This window comes from Zingiber officinale, chromosome 1A (assembly GCF_018446385.1).
Source record: "Zingiber officinale cultivar Zhangliang chromosome 1A, Zo_v1.1, whole genome shotgun sequence".
NCBI classification, from domain to species: domain Eukaryota; kingdom Viridiplantae; phylum Streptophyta; class Magnoliopsida; order Zingiberales; family Zingiberaceae; genus Zingiber; species Zingiber officinale.
Genome location: NC_055987.1, coordinates 88798842 through 88821467, shown reverse-complemented (window position 1 = coordinate 88821467; position 22626 = coordinate 88798842). Strand labels below are relative to the sequence as shown.

Below are 22626 nucleotides of genomic sequence, written 5' to 3'. Positions count from 1 at the left end.
AGCGGTAGCTTATCGACTGGCACTACCACCGTCCCTGTCAGGAGTTCACGATGTATTCCACGTATCGATGCTGAGGAGATATGTCCAGTTCCAGTTCAGCCTGACATTACATATGAGGAGGTTCCGGTACGGATTCTCGACCGGAAAGAGCGTCAGTTGCGGAACAAGACTATCCGGCTGGTTAAAGTCGGATGACAGCATCATTCGGATGAGGAGGCTACTTGGGAGCTTGAGGATACGATCCGAGCTCGATATCCCCACCTTTTCACATGAGGTATGTGATTTTATTTATCGTTCAGCATTTATGCTTTACCTATTGTTAGTACTTGCTGATAGTAGATAACGAAATTTGGGGACCAAATTTTTATTAGTGGGGGAGAATGTAAAATACCGGAAAATAGGAAATATTAATAAGGGAATTTTTTCGGAATTTTTGGAAATTTTTCGGAAATTTTTCGGAGCTCGTATGGACGAGTTAACGGGGATAAGATTTGGGATCCGGGAAAGCCTATTTAGGCTACCCATTTAAGTGAGAAATTGTTTATTTTATAAATTCCTTTTTCCTTATTCTTTTTTTTATTTTCCCCGCTGATTCCTTTCTCCCTGCCGAACTCGCGCCGACGCCAAGCTTCTCCCGAGCCCTAACCGAGCGGTTCCTTCTCCCTCTCCGCGTACAAAACCTCCCAGCCAAGGGCTTCGCCTTCTTCTTCCTTCCCGAGCGCGCACGCCCTTCTCTTCATCTTCTGCCGACGACCTCTGTGCCCTAGCTTCTCCGCCGTCTGTCGCCGTCGAACGGAGAAGTGTCGATTCCTCTCAGCCATCTCTTTGCCCTAACCAGCGCCGCAGCAAACCGCCGTTGCCTCCCTTGCCCCTATTGCACCTTTTGGTCGCCACAGCCGACGCCGACGGACTAGGGCAACGCTGTGCCCTAGATTTGCAGCGCCGCCGTCCCATTCTGCTCTAGCCATCATCGACACTGCTCTCCTGCAGTGTCCTTCGCTCGCCACTGCCCTTGTGATCTAGCGTAGTCGTGAGTGCCAGCAACCACCTTGTTAACGGCTTGAGTTTCTGGCATTAGGGCTTCCAGTGGCAGCTTTGTTCGGTTTTTGGTCATTTCAGGCAGTAAAGGAAGAGGTAAAGTGCTCAAGTTATTATGGAAATTTGGTTGTGGTTTGGAAGTTGATTTCTTGATCTTTTTGATCCGAACAGTGAAGAATTCCAGCAGCCAACAACCCTTAACGGCAGCCCTCATTCCAGCATTCCTTTGTTCCAGCAGCAATCAACCTAAATGGGGCAGTAACTCTTCAATTCCAGCATCTTCTTGTTCTTGAATAAAGCTGTGGAACTTGAGGTAGGGTTTAGGGTTGTGGTCTTCGTTGTAGATGATTTCTAGTTGTGTTAGCAAAAGTTGTTAACTTAAGTTTAGAAATAAATCTAAAGGTGTAATTAGGGTTAATGAAGCTAACCCTAGTTGGTCAATGGATTAGAATTTAGTTTGGCTAATGGTTGTATGATAAATTAGCTAAACTAGACATTTTGTTTGATACCGCAGGACTTTGACGCGAAACGAGTATCTCGGAGTCGGTATTGGACCTTTCTTTTATCGGAGGCGGGTACTTTTGACTTATTGTCTTTGATATGCTTAGTAATGAAAATAATATGTTGCATTAATTGTGTTCCCTATTTACTTCGGTTAGTCACTGCCCAATACATGTTACCTGTTTGATTGATTGTTTGATTGCATCTCGTATTGGTCTTGTACCTGATCTATCATGCTCATGGGTAGTGATATAACCACGTTTCACATGTTCAGGACCTAGGTTTGATACCTTATTGATCAGTATATCTTGATATGATTCATTCGCTTTTGTGCACATTATGATATGTTCAGAGGTTGGATTAGTATATTACCATGTTTAGTGACATGCACCATTTGCATGATCGCATGCTGTGCGATAGATTGCTCCATTATTGTCGAGCACATTGCTAGTTTCATCACTGTTCGGTGCTCCGTTGTGACGCTCATGGGTAGCGAGATATAGCGTGGTAGCACGTCAGTTTGACTCTTCCGGTGCTCCGTTGATCCGCTCGTGACGCAGTGTGTAGCACGTTAGAGATTCCTCCCCGTCATAGTGTACCGGGAGATGAGAGCATTGCGCTCCCCCATTTATGATTTGGGGTAGGAGTACGTATGTACTCCGACAGCATCCCGTCCACTCGATCACTCATCAGGAGTAGTGTTGCTGAGTGCACGGTTGTCACAGCCCTACCCACTCGGTCCCACTGTTGTTGTGAGTCGGCTGACTGGCGTCAGGGGTGACCATGACATTGGCATCATATGCATGATGCATTTACTGTTTGTGTTTGTGTTTGTTGCACTTATATGCTGCACATTGCTTGGATACCTTGATTGACATGCATACAGGTCTTCTATACCTTTCGGACTGTTTGTCCTTTTACCGGGTCCTGGTTAGTACAGATTCTCTCCTGTCTTCTTCGGTTTGTAGTTACCTTTATCTTTATCAGGAGACTGTACGCATGATTAGTGCTAGGTGTTATTTCTTTACTTTGCATATCAATTGTACCTGCTGAGTGTTGGACTCACCCCGCCTCCATTGTTGTTATTTTCAGGTTGATGCTGTCAGGAGGGAGTTCCAGTCGCTAGTCCCCACAGCACGTAGTGCTAGTCCTCTGCTGGGTTGAGTTGTTATTTTATTTTAGTTTCTTTTTATTCTCTATCAGACTTTGTTTTAGTCTTGTTTTGGATTTTTCATATGGATATTGTATGGAATCCTTTCGTTTGATGGACCTTTGATATGATTTGGATTTTATTCTACTATATGCCTGCCTGGACGGCAGAAGAGGTGGGTTCGTCGGTTTTGAGCTTTACGAGTGTAGTGGAGTAGGGTGGATTTCGAGTCAGAGTTTTATTATTTTATTTACTGTTTTTATTCCAGCCGCCTGTGGCTGAGGTATTTATGTATGTAGAAAGTTTCAGATTGTCCGTCGTACAGGGGAGATGCTGCCGAAATTTCTTCGGACAGGGACTCCTCTGGGGCGTGACACTTTCTGAGTGTACCCTTTCGCAACAAGCCTAGCTTTGAAGGTTTCTACCTTCTCGCCTGTCCCTCTTTTCCTTTTGTAGATCCACTTGCATCCAACGGCTTTTACACCATCAGGTGGTTCTACAAGCTCCCAGACCTTATTAGAGTGCATAGACTCTATTTCAGAATTCATCGCCTTTTGTCAAGATGCTGCATGTATATCTTGGAGTGCTTCGTCATATGTCCGGGGATCAGGTTCATGTTTACCCGGGATCAAGTCCGAAGACTCTCCCATAAACATGAATCTCTCAGGCTGCCTTACAACCCTCCCACTATGACGAGGCACTGTCCGTGGTTATGTATCATGTGTGACACGTGTTGCAGTTTCTTGTGGTACTTCATCTTGTACTGTTGGTACTAAAGTAGACGTGTCCTCTCTTAGTTCTTCTAAAACAATTTTACTACTGGGCTTGTGATCCATTATATAGTCTTCTTCTAAAAACTGGGCATTGGTGCTAACAATGACCTTCTGGTCTTTAGGACTATAAAATAAACCTTCTTTCGTTCCTTTGGGATATCCCACAAAAACTCGAACTTCTGTATGAGATTCTAACTTATCAGCATCTGGTTTCAGCACATGTGCTAGACTACCCCAAATCCGAATATGTCTTAGACTGGGTTTTCGCCCATTCCATAATTCTGTGGGAGTAGAAGAAACTGATTTAGAAGGTACTAAGTTCAGAACGTATACTGTTGTTTCCAGAGCATATCCCCAAAACGAATTTGGTAATTCTGAATAACTCATCATTGATCTAACCATCTTCATAAGAGTCCTATTCCTTCGTTCTGCTACACCATTCTGTTGGGGTGTTCCAGGTGCAGACAATTGGGATTGAATCCTGGCCTCTGATAAGTAATTCCTAAACTCTCCTAAGAGGTATTCGCCACCACGATCAGATCGTAGTGTCTTGATACTTTTACCTAGTCGTTTCTCCACATCAGCCTTGTATTCTTTGAACTTATCAAAGCACTCAGACTTGCGGCGCATTAGGTAAATGTATCCGTATCTTGAATAATCATCTATAAAAGAGACAAAATATTCAAAACCACCTCTTTCCTGGACAGACATAAGACCACACAAATCAGAATGAACCAATTCTAACACTTCTTTGGCTCTATACCCCTTGGCCTTGAACGACCTCTTGGTCATTTTACCTTCCAAGCAAGATTCACAAGATGGAAAATTTTTCAACTCTAATGAACCCAAATGTCCATCGGCTATTAGCCTCTGAATCCTACTTAAGTTAATATGACCAAGCCTTAGATGCCAAAGATATGCTTGATTCATTTCCGAAGGTTCTTTTCTCTTATTTGAGTTAGAAGATGAGTTATAAATTTCCATGTTTTTCTTTGTGGGAGAAATTGGATTTAAAATATATAAATTGCCAACTAATGTACCAGAACAGATAATCACTTTATTTCTCTTAATAACTACATCGTTACTAAAGGAAACTGAATATCCATCTAAAAGCAGTTTAGAAACTGAAATTAAATTCTTTCTAAAACTGGGTACATAAAGACAATTTCTTAAAACCAAATTTTTATTTCTACTAAAAGATAAGTAGACGTCTCCCACTGCAACAGCTGCCACCTTAGTAGCATTGCCCATGTAGACGGTAATCTCTCCTTCAGATAGTCGTCGGGTTTCCTGGAACCCCTGCAAGGTATTGCAGACATGATCAGTGGCTCCTGTATCTACACACCAGATGCTGGTAGATAACACCGCTAAACATGTTTCAACAACTAGAGCATGAGATATACCTTTGTTGTTCTGATTCCTACGAGGACAGTCCGCCTTCCAATGCCTTGACTGCTTGCAGATGAAGCACTTGCCCTTCGGCTTCTTCATTCCAGCTTTAGGTCCTGTACTATGAGATTTATTCACTTTCTTTGCTGAACCAACTTGTTTCTTCTTCTTCTTTCCTTTCGGCTTGGAAGTAGAACCATTTTCAACATAGTGAATATGAGAGTTGTGACGAAACAATCCTTCTGCTGCCTGAAGTTCTGTCAGTAGTTCCGCCAATGAATATACCCTTTTGTTCATATTGTAATTCAGGCGGAATTGCTCAAAACTTCTAGGTAGTGTTTGGAGGATCATATCAATCTGGGTTTCCCTATCAATTTCTCCTCCAAGGATCTGTATCTCGTTCAGATAAGCCATCATCTTTAGGATATGATCCCTCACAAGAGTACCCTCTTGCATGGTGGCTGTCATTATCTTTCTCATGACTTCTTGTCTAGAAGCCCTATCCTGATAACCAAAGAGTTCCTTGAGATTGTTCATAATATCATAGGCAGTTGGTAAATCTTGATGCTGATGTTGCAATACATTTGACATTGAAGCCAAAATGTAACACCGCGCCATCTCATCTACTTTTACCCATTTCCTATGATATTCAATCTCCTCTTGGGTAGATTCACCAGTAGGTGCTTCAGGACAAGGCTCAGTCAGTACAAATTTATAGCTTTCAGCAGTAAGCACAATGTCCAGGTTCCTTTTCCAATATATATAATTAGGTCCAGTAAGTCTATTCTGTTGAAGTATGATGGACAGTGGGTTGAAAGTCATCCTAAGAATCACAAATAACTTTTGGTCAGAACTCTAAATTTAGAATAATATTGATTCCTCAAACAATACTATTTTAAATTAACCAACACCTCAAACCACCGTGAATTTTGTATGCCACGATAGTGTGGACGTATACAAATTCAACATTTGTAAAAGGAGGGTTTTAACCCATTAATTTTATTATCTTGTCAACCTAACTTTTTGACAAATAAAATTAATAGTCGGTATCCTTTGGTCACACAAATAATAGCAGTGACTTCGATGGGAAGGATACTATTAGTTGTGCCTAAGTGTATACCATTACTTGACGCTAAGTCCATTAATAAGATTGTGCCCCTTCCGATGGGGAAGATCACACGCTCTTAATTAACTTCCTATAGTCATCCCAAATGGAAGTTTGTTCTAGTGATCCACAAACAAGCTCATCCGATATAGAGGAAGGCACTCAGAGCCAACGCGCAAGCTTGTTTGCATCACTTACAAACCAGTAATGGAGACCATGGGTTTTACTTAAAAATCCCTCTCCCACTTAGTTATTTATAAATGAGGAATTTTAACTATGCTAGCCTACTAAACATGTATACTAACATACACACACAGCACAATATAAAAGCAATAAATAGAAAATCTAATTTTCAACTATTATGGCTTTTATCTATGGTTGTCCTCCGTGTGTTGTCATCCCAAGCTGCTGCCATATTTGGCCACCGCCACCGGGTCTAGCTGTCGCATCCATCTTGCTCCTTGTTCCGCTGCGCCTCTGGTCCTCAGAAGGTTCCACGCTTTGCAAGATTCGATCCGCGACATAAATAGAATTTTACAATTTTGATCCTATATTCCATAAAAGGAATGTACATGTATCTAGATCAAAAATAAAATCCTAATAAAACTAAATACAACTCCTGCTGTATTTTATAATACAATCATGCACACATATATAAATGCCCTTGACATGTCCAAGGGTCCAATCACACACATAAACCTATAAGCCATAATAGTTGGATCCTGCATGCACAAAGTTAGCACATCCTACTATTATCCTGCCTAAATTATGTATGACATGTGCATAATTAAACTAATACCAAATACACAGAGGCAAAACCCTAGCTCTGATACAAATTGTTGGTTGCTACTCGGAAAACCTAGAGGTTCCACTGTACAAAAATTTTGTACAAAGGTCTGAACCTTTTCCTAGCTACCATGTGTTCTTTTAAATTAAATTTTGGATCGCCTGCAGAACTTAACACGTTTGATCCAAAACTTAATCTATTCGTTCTTTTAGGTTTTTACTTGGGTCTCCTGCGAAACTTAACACGTTCGACCCAAATCACCTTAAGTTATTAATTCCATTAAATATTAATTGGTTTCCAGTACTGACGTGGCGAGGCACACGACCTGCTTGGATATGGGAGCAACCACCACCGACTAGACAAAACCTTTTATGGAAAGCTAATATTTAATTTCCTAAAATAACTTTAGGTTAACCGAAAAGAACAATCAAATCACAAGGAAAAAATAAAACAAAAGAACACAACATCGAAAAACATATTCGAAATACTAGAATCGTAAGCCTCATGTATTTGGTATTATTTCCAAAAATAACTAGTATGATGCGGAAAGAAAAATTACTAGTTATACCTTTTAGAAAGACCTCTTGATATTCTACCGTATTCCTCTTCTAACCTCGGACGTTGTGTGGGCAATGATCTTCCGAGATGAGAAAACACCAACCACCTTCTTCTCCTCCTAGCTGGGTTCGGCCACAACAAGGAAGCTTTACCAAGGATGAAGAACAAAACACCAACCAATCTGCAAGAGATGCAAGCTTTCTCTCCTTCTTCTTCTTCTTCTCCAAGTAGTATCCGGCCACCACAAGAGCTCTAAGGGAGATGAAGGATTTGGCCACCACAAGAGGAAGAGAGGGAGAGGATGATGGCCGGCCACAACACCAAGGAAAAAAGAGAGAGAAATAATAGAGGTTGTCTCCATGAAGGCACCCTCAACCCTTCTTTTATATTCCTTAGCCTTGGTAAATTAGGAAATTTAATTACAATAAAATTTCCTTAATTTCCTTGACATGATTTAATTGAGAAAAATAAAATAAAATTTCCCAATTAAACTATAATGGCCGGCCACATCATGGAGGAATAAATTAGACAAGTTTTAATCAACAAATAAAAACTTCCTAATTTGTTTCCGGAAATTTTAAAAATAAAATTTCTCTTCAAAAATATCTTCATGGTTAATAAAAATAAATTTCTATAATTTTAATTTTTCAACATGTGAATAATTTTTAAAGAGAAATAAAATATCTCACCAATCTACAAATAAGGAAAGAGATCTAATCTCTTTCTTTAATCTTTTGTAGATCCTTTACAAGAGAGATATTCTAATTTCAATTCTCTTTAATAAATTATATCTTCCACATAATAAAAATTAAAAATTAAAATTCTTTTTAATTTAATGGGGGCCGGCCACCTAAACTTGGGTTTAAGCTAGGGCCGGCCACCCATGAATCAAGGTTTGGCCGGCCCTAGCTTGAACCACAAGCCAGCTTGGCCGGCCCCCTTTAGGTGGGTATAGAAGGTGGGTATAGGTGGGTATAGTACTCTATAAATAAGAGGCTACGATAGGGACCGAGAGGAGGAATTGGTTTTGGTCTCTCGATAAAATTAAGCATCCTGTGTTCGCCCCGAACACACAACTTAATTTTATCAATAATAATTCATTCCACTAGAGAACTATTATTGAACTACCGCACCAATCCCAAATTACATTTTTGGGCTCCTTCTTATTATGAGTGTGCTAGTCTCCCTGTGTTTAAGATATTGAATGTCGACTAATTAAGTGAGTTACTGACAAATCATTTAATTAATATCTTAGTCCAAGAGTAGTACCACTCAACCTTATCGTCATGTCGGACTAAGTCCACCTGCAGGGTTTAACATGGCAATCCTTATGAGCTCCTCTTGGGAACATTATCAACCTAGTATCTCTAGGACATAGTTTCCTTCTATAATCAACAACACACACTATATGTGATATCATTTCCCAACTTATCGGGTTTATTGATTCATCGAACTAAATCTCACCCATTGATAAATTAAAGAAATAAATATCAAATATATGTGCTTGTTATTATATTAGGATTAAGAGCACACACTTCCATAATAACTGAGGTATTTGTTCCTTTATAAAGTCAGTATAAAAGAAACAACCTCAAATGGTCCTACTCAATATACTCTAAGTGTACTAGTGTAATTATATAGTCAAGATAAACTAATTCCTAATTACACTACGACCTTCCAATGATTTGTTCCTTTCCATTTTGGCCGTGAGCTACTGTTTATAATTTATAAGGTACTGATAACATCATCTTCTATATATGACACCACATACTATGTTATCTACAATATAAATTAATTGAACAACTACAAACAAATGTAGATAAATTGACCAAATGTGATTCTTTATTTAACATAAATGTTTACAAAAGCTTAGGCTTTCAGTATACACTCCAACAGAAGGCGCCTTCCACACTAATGAAGGTGCTTCCAACATTGAAGGCGCCTTCAATAGTGTTGAAGGCGCCTTCAATCTGGTCAACTCAACCGTTTGTGCGCGGATAAAGTTTTATCCACTCACCTCGGTTGGAGGTGCCCTCAACCTCATTGGAGGTGTCCTCAAGGTTCAAGATAAGTTTTCCAGGAGCTATATAAAGGCCCCTAGAGCTAGGAAATTATTAAATCAACTCTGTAACAACTTCCTAGCAACTTCTAAGCATTCTTAGTGTGTAAAAAGGCTTCTCCACCTACAGTGAAGGAGACATTCTAGTAGAGCTATTAGACTACCTTGGATTAACAACCCATGGGTTGTAACCAAGTTAAATTCCCTGTCTCTCTTTTATTACTATTTATTTTTTTTATTGTTGTTATTTCTTTTGAGTTGAAAGTTTGAGGAGAGTATTCTTTATTTTTAGGCAATTCACCCCTCCCCTCTTGTCGGCCCCGCAACTCCAACACTTAGGTCCTAGGGGGTGGTAATCCTAGGTGGTGGAAATCCTAAGGGGGTAACCTTAGGTCCTAGTGGGAGGTAACTCTAGGTGGCGGAAAATCCTAGGGGATGGTAACCCTAGGTCCTAAAGGATGGTAACCCTAGGCAGAAAGTCTAGTCGGTCTAGAGGACTAGACTGGCATTAGGTATGCTCTCCTAAGTGGAGTAGGTGAGGACGCATTCCCCACTGAGGGAACAGTATGCGTCGGTTCGACCTAGGGTTTTCAGTCAGAAATCTGAAGTCAAAACCGGATAGTCCGGAGACTGTCAAAATATTTTTGTTACTATGTTTATTATGTGCTAACTTTGTTTTGCAGGTTATGTTGGTATTTTGTGGACTAACATACTTTGTAGGGACTAAAGAGCAAAGTTTGCCTCGGGTGAACAGTACCCGAGGCGCCCTCATGGAGCTTGGAGGCTCCTAGGGTGCAGAGGAGGAGAAGTGCGTGCAGCAAGGCTGGAGGCACCCTCATGGAGGCTTGAGGCACCTCGGACAGTCCTGAAGGCACCTTCAAGGGGTATGGAGGCGCCTTCAAGTGCCTTCAAGAGGATCAGCGAGGACTTCTTCAGAGCTTATCTGCGCGACTAACTTGGTTGTGATGGAGGCACCCTCAAGGGGCTTGGAGGCGCCTTCAACAACCCTTATATAGAAGTCTCGACCAGCAGCTCTATTCAACACATTTTAAGACATCTTTGAGTTGTGCACTGCTGACAAGACGATCCGGCTAAGATACAACAAGACCCCGATGACCTGAAGCTTTAAGATTGCTATTTTTATCGTTGGTATAATTGTATTTCAGTTCTAATATTGTACTCTAAAGTTGTAACCTTTTATATAGTTGTTGCCCAAAGTAAACGCTCAACGAGCGTGGGCCTTGGAGTAGGAGTTGTCCTAGGCTCCGAGCCAAGTAAATACATGGAATCTTTGTGTTGTTGTTTTCTTATTCTGCTGCTTAACTCTCATCGAATTTCTGAAAACGATAAGTGAAAGCCACGAGTGCTATTCAACCCCCTCTAGCCCTTCTCGATCCAACACATTGTTGTTTCTCGATTGCTTAACTTTCCGTTGTATCCTCGCTTGTTCCATCATTTTTTCGTTCTTTGCAAAGTGGAATATAGCCTTTTCAAATTCCAAAGTCGTCCTAAGACTATTTAATTTAATAGAATCCCAGCACAAGAAGAATGGAGACATAAATTCTTCTTTTTACGCCTTCCTTCTCCTCCTCTATATCTTATAACCTGGTAACAAAGACTTCCTACCCTCCCTAATCCAAAAGATATATCTGCTGATTTGACCTTCCATGCTTCAATGTTAAAACTAAAGGGTGCCAAATTTAGTCTACCGGTGTTAATCGCTAAAGGTCTACTATTTACCTTTGGAATAAGTTTTGTTGATACAGAATTAGATGTTTCTTTCGGTAAGTTAAATGTTTTTTCTCATGTTTATTTGTTACCCTTAAATTGGGCCTCTCATAAATTTATGGTTTTATGTTTCTTTCAGCTGACGCCGTTCTCCCAGCTCTCATGTACAGAAATGAAGAATTGAATAGATCATTTTTGAATAAGCTGGGAGAACACTTGTTAAAAAATCATCGCATCAATCACATTCCTTCCACCCTTGGACTACTTCGTCCTAGTGAAGTACCTGCGGAGAACTCTGAATCTTCCGTGGAAGAATGCCCCTTCATCGCTCGATGGAAAAGACCAAATATTGACAAACACACTCCTCTTAGGCTTACCATCCCTACGCTTGAACAAATCCCCATTGTCCCTTCCGAGATTTCGTATGAGAGAGGTAAGGAACCTATGCCTTATACTCTCATTCGCTCTAATTCTTCCCTTAATATGATGCGACCTGACTTACTTATTTCTTGTAACGACCCAATTTTCCCTATTTCAAGTTCTAAAAGTCCATAAAAATATTTGGAAATACTTTTAAAATATTCTAGAGATTTTTAGGAATTTTTAGAGTATTTTTACGTAATTTTTGGAGGTCGTTTAGTAGGGTTACAAAAAGAAAGAAGTTTAAAAAAAAATGTTGAAGGTGAGATTCGAACCCACGACCTCGGGTCGGACTGACCCAAGCAAAACAGACCTAACCAGCTGGGCTACACGGTTTTGTTAACCTTATATGGTGAGAATTAAGTCTATAGCATAGTTAATGATTAGGGAATAAATGGGGAAAAAGTGTGTGGCTGAGGGATCGAAGCTGCGATCTGTGGCTTCGGTTAAAAGCCGGCTGACCAACTGGGTTGCGCGTGATTTGTTAACCAAGTATGTAGCGGAATATATTTAAGCTATAGTTGGAACGTTTAAAATAAATTGGAATTAAAAGTGCGCGGCTGAGGGTTCGAAGCCGAGACCTTTGACCCGAGCAAAACCCGCCTGACCGGCTGTGCTGGCGGCGATTGTTAATTAAGGAAGGAGTGAATAATACTTAAGCAATAGTTAGAGAATAAGAACCTTAGTTATAAGAAGAGAACTTAGGTATTTTCCCGTAGCCTAAACCCTCGTTTCTTCTTTCTCTTTTGCGCGGCGTCGCGACTTCTGCTCGGGCGACAGAGGCGGCGGAGCTAGGCTTCCTTTCTCCGGCGGCCGACGAAGGCTTTCTTCCGGCAAACCTTGCCGATTTTGATCCCCTTCATCGAGGAGAAGGTGAAGATGTAGAGGAATCGCCGAGATCTTCACCTCACTCGAAACCCTAGAGCTTTTCTTCTTCCTTTCGGTTGTAAGTCCAAGAAAAGCGATGTAAGTGCTTCTCACCTGTGGTAGGATAGCTCCGAGATTTATTCCTTGTTCTTTTTCCTTGTTCTCGAAAGCTTTTGGACAGCTTGAGGGTGCTTGGCGTTTTTGATCGGATTCTATGCTACTTAGTTTCATGCTTTGTGATAATATGGAATAAATGTCTCCCTTGATGTTGGTAATGCTGGCTAGATTCTGTTGAATACCATCAGGATGCTTATAATGAAATTGATGGCTATGGAGAGTTTAGAAACGTGATGGCCACAGTGATAAGATCATTAGGAAGAAAAAAAAAGGAAATATCCTATAGCATTTTAAGGTTAAGTGTTTACTCAATTTTGTACTATCATGTATTCCTTCTTGTGAGAACCATTGGTACAATTCTCAAGTTAAGGATTGAACTACAGAGTTCGCAACTGAGCATATAAATTAACCCAAACCTCAAGGTGACAACCATGGATAAAAGGGTTATAAGATGTTATAATGTCTCTGTTTGGATTCAATTAAAAGGTTTATAAGGAATATGGTATTACTAATTGAAATAGTAATTTTTATGATAGTATTTAAATATCTGATTTTGTTTGAGGCCAGCATTCTAGTTTTGGTTTATGAAGAGTGCTTTAATATTGAAAACTTGGAATCTTCTTTGATCCGTATCAACCTTAATGAGCAATGATCAGTTTGTTTTGTTTACTGAGGTGGATACTTCCTTGTTTAACATTTAAGTCATTAATTCCAAGCACGTTTGTGATTTGTATACGGAATAGGTCCAAGGGGTCATGCAAAGTCAATCAATATTTGCCTATATTATGAACAAGAGAAGAAGAACATGACTTTCAGTTTTGCTTGATTTTGAAACATGTTTTGTTTACTTCACCAGTAGCTTCCATTGCTATTAGACAAGCATATTTTCTTATTGCGGTTAGACAAGCAGATTTTCTTATTGCTTTGCTTAGTTTTCTGTATATATATGCAATGAACTTGAATAGCATGTGTTCAATATATAGTTTTAGTTTTTATAGATATGCAATGAACATGGATAGCATGTATTTATAGTATTTTAGAATTTTGTTAACAAAGCATGCAGAATTTGTTTAGGATAGTATGCAGTTTAGATTTAAGTTTCTTTACTACCTCATTTAGCATGAACAGATCTACTTTTGGTTTTAGTTATGATCCTCTACTAAATTACCAAAAGATAAGTAAAAGAAAGATAAAGAAAAGAAAGAAAAAGGCTAAAGCCTTAAGTAAGATTCTGAAGTCAAGACTTTAAGGATTTTGGCACACAAGGTGCTTATTAAAATGCCAAGACATTTTATTATAAGAAGTATTTAAAGATAAAAAGTATTTTACTTTTAAAGGGCATGTACCGGACACAAGGTCCAAGGGATGGGCTCCAAGATGCCCCTAGGCACAAGGCCTAGAAGTACCTTAGTAGTTTCGGGATTAGCTACCTCGACTCTTATTAAGGATGCGCGCAAATTGGTAAAATACCAAAGTGGTACAATGCCGGGCCCAAGAGAAGTTGATTATTATTTTGAAGTATAAAAGTAAAAGTTTTTGGAAACAAATGAAACAAACATCAAATATGTTTAGAATTAGAAAGTTTAGCTTCTTGTTATTTGAAGCATGCAGTATCAGTTTTCATTTGCTTCCTTATGAGTTTATTTTAGCATGACTATATGTCTTATCATTTAGTTGATTTCTTGCTATTAGATTATTTAGCATGATTAGCTTTATTTGCTTTTCAGCATGCAGTTATAGTTTTATTCTTGTATAGCATGAGTAGCTTTACATGTTAGCTTTTCAGTTAATATGATTTCTATGCTATTTATGAGCATGATTACATGTTTAGTATTTCAGTTAATCTGATTTATTTACTAGTAGATGAGCATGAGTAGCTTTCTTTTAAGCATTCAGATTTAGCATGTTTTTCGTTATATACATGCATATCGAGTTTTTGTGAGTAGACAAGCACTTACTAATCTTTTAGCTTATAGATACTATTTTCCTCCTACTGCAGATAAAGGAAAAGCTAAAGTATGAAAAGAAGACGACAAGGTGGTGATGATGAAGGTGTGTGATGGCTGGACTATGGAGAGATCATGAGTTTGCTAAGGAAACTGTCAAGACTCCTTCTTTGGAGTTTTCTTTCAGTTATTAAATTGATAGAGATTGTTTTAGTAGTTTTCCTTTGTCTATGTTAAGTTTATTCCGCATTGTAGTTGAGTTATTTCCTATTGTTGGAGTTCTTTTGTTTACTATTGCTAGGATAGTTTTTTTTAGTTATATATAAACTGCGTGGTGATGTTATTGCTTTGTATATGTATGTACTTATGATTATTGTCACTGGTACAGGGGAGATTCTGCCGAAATTTTTCGGTAGGGTTTTCCTAGAGATTTTTAATAAACCGGTTAAGTAGAGTAGTAGATAAGTAACGGTCACTCTTAGAGAGTAGTAGTAGTAGTAAGAAGGGTGGTCGTTACATTTCTATTGTTCTCTCAGTTATCCCTGCTTTTGGGACAATTCCAAATATGCCTATATCCTCCCCACTTCCCCAAATTCTTCCCTCTTCTTCCTCCAGAGTAAGAGCTAAGAGAACCCCTTGCAGGAGATCTTCTGGCTCTACCTCTTAGGGTATTTCTATTGAGTCAAATCCTAGCTCCCTACCTCCTTTTTTACCACCTCCAATTCCTACTCCTGTACATAATATTCCTACTACTTCTAGTGTTAGGACCTCATCCCCTCTCCCTAAACCTTTGCCTACCCCTTCTACAAGGCCTTCAACCTCTGTCCCTCCTCAAGTTCATTTTAGACAAGCCCAAGGATTACCTTCTTTGTTGGGACAACAAGATCCTACTCCTATTTCTTATGGGCTCCTCCAATTGAAAGGTCCCTTAGCTGAATATGGCTAATATGCTAGGCTTTTATAAAAGGAAAAAATATTTTTGATCGATCTGATGACCACAATCGCCAAGCTGCTGCTATAAGTATTCTGAATGTGTTTTCTTGATTTTCTTAGCTTGTGGTTTTAGACTATAAATGTGTTATTATTATATTTAGTTTTTTGCCTCAAGCCTACGTATGGGTCACCTGGCCACTGAATTAGAGAGGGAAAACAATGCTTTGAAGAATCAAATAATAGCTTTCAGGGTCGCTCCCCCTCCTAATAATGAGCTCATTCACTTGCAAGAGAAGATGAACTCCCAAGCTCAACATGCAGCCCTTTTAGAGAAAGATCTACAAAATCACCATCAACTATTACAAGTCCGAGAAGAGGAAAATAAAACCCTTGAATTACAAATACAGAGTTTGGACTCCTGATTGAAAATTGAATCAACTTTGAAAGATAAGGCTATTTTAGATAAACTCAGATCCTCACTTCTAGAAAATCTTCAAACTTCCCACTCCAGATCTTCAGACATAGCTCAAGAATTGGCCTCCCGAGACTTTGGTTTAGTAGAATTTCAAGAGAGGCTAAAAGTTCAAGATTCTCAAATAGATTTCCTTACCAAGGAACTGGAATGTGCCAAAACAGAGAGGGCTAATTTCAAAGATAAAGCATACTACCTTGAATCAGAACTACAAGCTTATAAGGCCAGTGAAGAGGAGCATTGGGAGAGTCGACACCGACAATGCTTAGACTCCCCTGAATTTGGGAATGAATTTGTTGAATGCATTATAGGAACTTTAACTCATTCCGCTGATGGAGTCCTTAGGCAACTATGAGAAGGAGGGTATTTACCTCAAGAACCTCCTCCTCGATTTATAGATTGTCGGCGGCTCAGCAAAGAATTACCCAAAAATTTTCTTAGTAGTTTTAAGTGAGCATTCAGTGGATGGACTGGTCATGGGTTAAGCTACTTGTACTTGTTTTCCTTTATCCTATCTGAACTTGTGTCTTTAAGAAATACTACTGTTTTGTTGATTGATGCTTGTATATTTTCCAAATTATTCTAAGTGTACTTGCAAATAATCCCCTAAAATGAGCATGTGATATTCATAATATTAGAAATAAGCATGTAAAGTAGGTAGTTGCATGTATGTACTCTATTCTTGAATTGTAAATGAATATCTAATACTTACTTGTTCATTGTATTCTAATACTCGTATATCTTCAGAGCTACTCCTGTTACACTTATAACAGATATAATGAATAAGCAGTCATGTGGAGTAGTCATGAGATAACCTAATCTTAAGAGTGAATATATAACATGTAAATAATCAAATATATGTACTTGTTCTTGCTTGCTCAAACTGAGAATATACTTGTAAAAATTGGTACTTACTTGTTTTTTGCAAATTATATATCTTTAAAATTTTTAGGCGAGTTGCCTTGATATAAAGAATTTTACCCGTTCTTATATTTCAGTTAGGCCTAATATCCCAAGTGAACTGAGAAGACATACAAGCTTTACCACGCTCTTGTATCTCGATTGAGATTGAATTACTGGGCAAATTTAAGCTGATGAATGAAGACCAAGGTTCTAATATATCTCAGTCGGGATTTTATTCCCCAACGAATTTGATCTAATGAAATCCAAGGTGTCATTACACTTTGGTCGGAGTTGGGCTCCTGAGCAAATTTGAGCTGATGAATGAACCTCAGGGCGCCACTATACTTCGGTCGAAAATGGACTCCCGAGCGAATTTGAGTATTATATCTCAATCAGAATTGTACTCTCGAGTGAATTTTAGCTGATTCAAGTTTTAAAATTTTTGGTTTTCCTTAAGGAAGTCAAACCGATCACTCCTTAAGGTCTCTGATCAATTATTACTGAGCGGAGGAAACACACTCGGAGGTTTATAGTCGGTGCTCTACTATTAAGGCTTTAAAGTCTCCGGTTCTCCTTAAGGAAGCCAGGTCGGTCACTCCTTAAGGTCCCCGATCGACTAGTGCTGAGTGGAGGAAACATGCTTGAAAGTTTATAGTCGCTGCTCAACTTAAGGGTTTAAAGTCTCCAGTTCCCCTTAAGGAAGCCAGGCCGATCACTCCTTAAGGTCCTCGATTGGCTAGTGGTGAGTGGAGGAAGCACGCTTGAAAGTTTATAGTCATTGCTCGACTGTTAGGGGTTTAAAGTCTCTAGTTCCCCTTAAGGAAGCCAGGTCGGTCACTCCTTAAGGTTCCCGATCGACTAGTACTGAGCGGAGGAAACTTGCTCAAAAGTTTATAGTCGTTGCTCGACTGTTAGGGGTTTAAAGTCTCTGATTCCCCTTAAGGAAGCTAGGTCGATCACTCCTTAAGGCCCCCGATCGACTAGTGCCAAGCGGAGGAAACACGCTCGAAAGTTTATAGTCGTTGTTCAACTGTTAGGGGTTTAAAGTCTTCGGTTCCGCTTAAGGACGCCAGGTTTGTCACTCCTTAAGGTCCTCGATCGACTAGTGTTGAGTGGAGGAAACATGCTTGAAAGAAGAATCGATTTATTTTTCCCAGGAGATATACGTGTTTTTTGGAGGATGGTCACCTGCATTCTTTCATGGTATTAAAAAATTAAATGAAATACATGAACTACAGGCCTACTTGCTAAGCTCTGTATGGTTGTAAGTGATTTGCACTCTAAGGCCGCTCGAGATTCCTCTCTTCTGCGTCTTGGAGATAGTAGGAGCCTGAAGCAAGCTTTTGTATTACTTTGTACGATCCTCCCCATTGTCATATCGATTTGCTAAAATCCCATATGGGCTTGATGCTCTTCCACACTAGATCCCCTACCTGGAAGAATCGTGGAATAACCCTTTTATTGTAACTTTGCCTTATCCGTTGTTGATATGATATAAGGCGAGTTCCTGCTTTGTCTCGAACTTCTTCCATTAGATTAAGCTTCATAAGACGTCGATCTGCATTATCCTCATCATATAGTTATCTTCGATCAGATTTCACCCCAACTTCGATGGGAACTACTGCTTCGCCCCCATATACTAACTGAAATGGTGTTATTCTCATAGCTTCTCTAGGAGTAGTATGATATGCCCATAACACACTAGGTAACTCATCAACCCAACTACCACCAACATGATCCAATTTAGTTTTGAGTCCTCTGATAATTTCTCTATTAGTTACTTTTGCTTGCCCATTGCTTTGTGGATACGCCACTGAAGTGAATGCTTGTGTAATGTCATACCATGCACACCATGCTTTGATTCTTTCTCCTTGAAATTGTCTTCCATTATCAGAAACCAATTTATGTGGAATACCAAATCTACAAATAATTTGTTGCCATAAGAATTTAATGACTACGTTTTCAGTTATTCTTGCCAATGGTTCAGCTTCCATCAATTTTGAGAAATAATCTACAGCCACCAATAGGAACCTTCTCTGTGCAATCGCCAAGGGAAATGAATCTACTATATCCATACCCATTGATCAAAATGACAAGAAACTATAGAAGTTTTCAATAACTTAGGATGATGTGAAATATTCTGATGTTTCTTGCAAGACATGCATGTTCTTATGAATTGAGCTGTATCTTCTTGTAGAATAGGCCAGAAATATCTGGCCAATAATATTTTATGGGCTAAAGATCTTCCTCCAATATGGCTTCCACATGAACCCTGATAAACTTCTCATAGAATACATTATATGTCTTTTGGTCCAATACATTTGAGCAGAGGACTAGAGAAAGCTCTCTTATAAAGATATGATCACCCACTAGAGTATACTGTGCGACCCTTTTTTTGAAAACTCTCGCTTGCTCTTCCTCTGCTGGTAGAATGCCCCGTTGCAAGAATAATATAATGGGTGTCCTCCAGTCACCCTGTATTTTTATATCAGCTTGTCTCTCGATACAAGATACCACCACTGTTTGTTCCACAGGCCGGTCCAGGTTCCAAGGTACTATTGCTGAAGCTAATTTAGCTAACTTATCAGCCACTTGGGTTTCCGATCGAGTTATCTTTTGTATATTCATTTCTTAAAATTCAACTTTCAGTTTATCAAATGCTTCTGTATATAACTTGAGTCGGTCATTGCTAATTTCAAAGTTGCCTGTTAACTATTGTGCTGCCAACTGAGAATCAGAATAAATCCATACTCAAGCAGGTCCTACATGTCGAGCAGCTTGAAAACCAGCTATCAATGCTTCATATTCTGCTTCATTATTAGTGACCCTATAATTTAATCGGACGCAAAGCTGAACCCTGTCTTCTCTCAGAGATATAAGAAGAATTCCAATTCCACTACCCTATCTAGTAGAAGACCCATCTATATAAATTTTCCAAGCTCCTTCCTCTTTTGGACCTTGTGCTTCTATTATAAAGTTTGCTAGAGCTTGTGCTTTAATGGTAGAGCAGGGTTGGTACTGTATGTCATATTCACTAAGTTCAGTTGTCCATTTAATTAACCATCCAGATGCTTCTGGATTGAGAAGTACTCAGCCAAGAGTGCTATTAGTTAATACTATAATCGCATGTGACAAAAAGTAAGAACGCAACCTTCTTGCTGCCAACACTAATGCATAAGCTAATTTTTCGAGTGTAGTATATCTACCCTCAGTTCCTTTTAATAAATGACTTGAGAAGTACACTGGTTGTTGCTCTTTACCCTCTTTCCTCACCAACTCTGATCCTACAACATGCTCATTTGCTAAAAGATAAATCCATAAAGTTTCTCCTAGTACAGGCTTGGTTAAGATAGGGAGGGTTACAAATAATCTTTCAACTCTTGGAATGCCTTATCACATTCTCCATCCCATTTAAATTTATTAACCTTCCAGAGTATCTTGAAGAAATGGAAACTTCGATTGATCGATCGAGAAATGAAGCAAGATAAAGCAGTGATCCGACCGGTCAACCTTTGGGCTTCTTTCATGTTGTGTGGAGGTTCCATGTTCTGGAGTGCTCAAACTTTGTCGGGATTTGCTTCTATTCCTCGTTTTGTCACCATATAGTCATGGAACTTGCCACTTTTAGCTCCAAATAAATATTTGCAAGAGTTGATCTTGAGTCCATATTGCCGCAAGGTTCTACATGTTTCTTCTACATCCTTGCATAAATCATCAGCCTGCAGAGATTTAATTAGTATGTCATCCGCATATACCTCCATATTTCTCCCAATTTTCTTCCAAAAGACTTTGTTCATAAGCCTTTGATAAGTTTCCCCTGCATTCTTTAATCTGAAAGGCATAATATTATAGCAATAAGTACCTTCAGCTGCTATAAAGCTAACCTTTTCCTGATCATCTTTAGCAAGGGGCACTTGATGATAATCCTGATAAGTATCCAACATACAAATATATTCACAACCCGCTGTAGAATCCACCACTTGGTCAATGCGAGGCAATGGATAGTAATCTTTCGGACAAGCTTTGTTGAGATCCGGAAAGTCAATACATACTCGCCACTTGTTTCCTGGTTTAGAGACTAGGACCACATTTGCCAGCCAACTAAGGAATTGTACTTCCTGAATATAACCTGCCTTTATTAATTTGTCTACCTCCTCCTTGATGATTTGGTTTTACTCAGCTCTAAAATCCCTCTTCTTTTATTTGACAGGTCGAGCATCTGGGTATACATGTAATGAATTCTCCATCACAAGAGGGGAACACACCTGTGACTTCCTTAGGTGTCCATGCAAATACATCATTATTTCGCACCAAGCATTGTATCAGCTCAGTTTTGAGTAGAGGATCCAGAACAGTGACTACATAAGTCACAGCTTCTGGTCACCCGACTTGTATTTGTATTTCTTTTTTTTTCTTCATATATTAGACCGGGTGGTCTCTCTTGAATGGCATTGACTTCCATTCTTTGAATTTTGCGGGCAGGTTTGATTTCTGTGTTAATAATCTCCATATAACATTTACACACCATTAACTGATCTCCCCGAACTTCACCTACTTGGTCATCAACAGGGAATTTTACTTTCTGGCAGAAAGTAGAAACGATCGCTCGAAATTCATTCAAGGCTGGCCGACCCAATATGACATTATAAGAAGGTGCATCTACCACAATGAAATAAGACCTTCTTGTTCTCCTCAAAGGCTCCTCTCCTAGAGATATGACCAACTTTATTTGGCCAAGAGTCTGTACCTCATTGTCCATGAAATCGTATAGAGGAGTCACCATGGGCTGAAGCTCAATCAGATTTATCTGCAATTGGTCAAAAGCTTTTTTGAAGGTAATATTAACATAACTACTAGTATCAATAAAAGTACGAGAAATATTATAATTGACTATAATAGCCTTGATTATTAGAGCATCGTCATGGGGTATTTCTATCTCCTCTAGATCTTTGGGTCTGATGCTAATTTCCGGACCTGCTACCCTTTCCATGCTGCATCCTACTACATGGATCTCTAATCGCCGGGCGTGTGATTTCCTCACCCGATTTGAATCACCATCAGTAGGTTCGCTCGCTATCATGTTGATGTTACCTCGGTCGGCGTTGCTTCGATTCTCCTCTTGCCGAGCGATTGTTGTCTCAAACTGTATCCGCTCGGGTGCTTGGACAGGCACGATCCACATCTATAATACTCCCTGTTGTGGTTCGATCATCTGATACTCTAGCTTGAGCGAACTGTTTCACCTTGGATATTGTTGCCGGTTAGGGGATCATCGATAATATCGAGCCTTATTCCTCTGGTTCTTCAGAGCAAAATAGTTTTCTGTATAATGAGTACTTGACATATGATACATACATCATCTTCTTGGGACTTCTTGTGGCCTTTCCACATGTTACACTGCTTGGGGTCTAAGCTCAGGTTAATGGTGTGGAGGAGGAACCGCCCGAGGTCCCTTTGTGGATGAACAGGGGCTATGGAGCGTTCATTAATAGGTATCGGAGCAGGTACAACACTTTTCTTCTTGCGAGTAGCTTGAGCTTCTTCAACATTAATAAATTTAGTAGCTCGCTCAATTAACAAATCAAAATTAGTTGGAGGATTTCACACTAGATCCTTGAAGAAATTATTATCATTGAATCCTTGACAGAAGACACTCACCAGAATTTCAGTAGTAGCATTAGGAACATCAATAGCTACCTGATTAAATCTTTTAATATATGCTCTGATACTCTCCTTAGGCCCTTGTTTAATAGAGAAAACACTCTAAGGGGTTTTATGATACCTTCTATTGCTAGAAAAATGATGCAAGAATACTTTGCGAAAATCCTTGAAATGTCTAATAGAATTTTCTGGCAGCCTCTTTAACCACCTCTGAGCTGC

General features: G+C 39.4%; 1 long non-coding RNA gene across 1 annotated transcript; it reads left to right on the top strand.

Annotated features, from left to right (window-relative positions):
• The first annotated feature begins 521 nt into the window (after positions 1 to 521).
• Positions 522 to 1610, top strand: LOC122006322. The gene is made up of 3 exons (XR_006118675.1): positions 522 to 1134; positions 1210 to 1351; positions 1553 to 1610. It is a non-coding gene; the product is annotated as an uncharacterized LOC122006322 (long non-coding RNA).
• The last annotated feature ends 21016 nt before the right edge of the window (positions 1611 to 22626 follow it).